We start from the raw sequence: 2,387 nt of genomic DNA, 5'->3' as shown, positions 1-2,387 counted from the left end.
GTATATGACAGTTTAACAAGACACGTGATATCTCTTTGAAGGGATGCTGATCTTGAGGAGCTGTTTGTTTCACAGAGATGTTCGAAAGAGCCGTTTGATTTTGAACGAGTTATATCTCGCATGGAAATACTGATCACGTTACGTGGGTGGAACCAAGCAAAAAAAAAAAAAACTCACACTTTCCTCCGGGCTGCTGTACTCCACCGCTCTGTTTTCCAGGAAAAAACAAAATCATGAGCAATTTAAGGTTGAAAAAAATTAAGATTATAGGAGGAATAAAAAATAAAACTACAAATGGCTCTTTACTGCCCGTGACTCGGCTCCTACCATTTGTTGTAAGGAGTCGTTCAAAAAGTTAAGAGCATTCTTGAACATCACATCTCAAATTTTAACATGACAACCCTTCCCAAGTATAGTAGTTTAAAAGTGTCCGAGACAACATCCACTATTCAAAAGAATCAAACTGGTCATTATAAACTCATAACTTTAACTAATAAAAAACATTCTATAATCTGTTTTTGAATTAATCTAATCTCAAGTCTTTAAAATTCATTTATTCCTCCCCATCATTATTATTTTCACCGTTATAATTGGTCATTTTCACATCAAACATCCTCCTCCTTTTACGCATTAGTGCAGATTTGTAGTTTGCACATTTCTGTGCACTTCAGTCTGTTTGTAAGGCAGGAACAGTCAGGAAGTCTGCAGGTCCGTGCACACTTGCAGGCCATGAAAACCATGACAGTGGTGTTGGGTGTCCTCACATCCAGTCTAATATACCTGTTAGAWTAAGTGGAAGGTATTTCTTGTCATTTTCTGTGAGGAAAGAAAATCTGTCTCCATCTTCGACCGCTTATTCATAGTTGGGTTGCAGAGGCAACAGGTCCAGGGAAGAAACCCAGACATCCCTCTCCCAGTGACACGTTCCAGCTTGTCATTGAATAATTTTGCCTTTAGTTAGTCAATTATGAATAACACAGGACAAAKATTTTAGGGAAATAAAAATGTTTTTAGGTACCAAGTTACAACTGATACTCAACTTGGCATTGATTGTAATGACACTGGTATTGATGTGCCCACCCTTGATCCTCACCCTGTCTCTAAGGCTGAGCCCGGTCATCCTACAGAGGAAGCTCATTTTGGCTGCTTGTATCCAGGATCTCATTCTAGAATTGCTCCATTCAGGGTGGCAGCATGTTGGAGTAGCTCTGTAACAATTTATAAGTAAATTTGAATTTTAAACAGTTGTGTTAGTTTTAATTCTGGTTGGATCACATTCATGTTGAAATGAATACTTCTTACTTGTGAAATGAGATACTCTTAGGTTGGTGTAACACAGCTTTCTTGTTATGATTGTTGTCTGTGTTAATGTTTTATTTTAGTTTCTGTCTTGTCGTCTGTTTTCTTCCTCCTGTCTGCCTTTGCTCCAGCTCCGCCCACTTTCACCTGCTCCTCATGTTTCTCTCCCAGGTGTTTCCTGTTTGTGCTCGTTAGTCTCACCTTTATATTCTGTCTTGTCTTCACTTCCCTGTCTGATCATTGTGCTGTTCACAGCCTGTGTGTTTGTTGCCTTGCCTAGCTACACCAAGTGAGTTTTTGAGCTGCCCTGCCAGCCTTTGTTTAATAAATACTTATTTTTGCCTTTTTGAAGCTGCCTGCACCCTGGGTTCTTTCCTACCTGAAATTCATAACATTTCCAGCATTTTCCATCCTGTTTTGTAGCTAAAATAAGCAGTATAATGTTATTATTATTATTTTTTACATAATCAGTTCTTGCTGTTGACTGTTTTGCAAATATCTACAACAATGCTAAGTCCAGACTCTTGCCCTCTCTGGTTATGGATGCTGTACAGAAATTGTCATTGTCCACACTCCTCTTGTCTAATAGGACCACTATGTTTACACTCAGCAACATGCTGCCCCAGAAACATCATTTGGATTAAAATATTTGCTTCTGAAAACCAGTGAGCTGAGCAGTAYTTCTGATATGTTCCTCTCCTGTTTACACAGTAAACGCATTTGTTCTGTTGCTGTTACTATTTTCTGTCACAAGAGGCTACTCATGTTAACAAAAGGCAGAAGAGGCTGTGAGGATACTAGAAACATGGGGTGTCAAATCTTGATCCTGGAGGGCTCCTGTCCTGTGTTTTAGAGGTTTCTCTGCTCCAACACACCTGATTTGGATGGACAGATGATTAACAGGTTTCTACAGAATTAATACAATCCCTGAATCAGGTGTGTTGGAGCAGGGAAACAGGGAAAACAAGCAGGATAGCAGTTAGGACAGGATTTGACACAGATGCTCTAGAGCAGTGGTTCCCAAACTTTTCAGCCTTTGACCCTCAAAATACCAACAGCAGAGACCTGAGCCCCCAACTGTTGTTGGA

The sequence above is a fragment of the Austrofundulus limnaeus genome, unplaced genomic scaffold (assembly GCF_001266775.1).
Source record: "Austrofundulus limnaeus strain Quisiro unplaced genomic scaffold, Austrofundulus_limnaeus-1.0 Scaffold302, whole genome shotgun sequence".
In the NCBI taxonomy this organism is placed as follows: domain Eukaryota; kingdom Metazoa; phylum Chordata; class Actinopteri; order Cyprinodontiformes; family Rivulidae; genus Austrofundulus; species Austrofundulus limnaeus.
The sequence above is the reverse complement of the archived record's forward strand: the minus strand, read 5'-3'. Positions refer to the sequence as shown.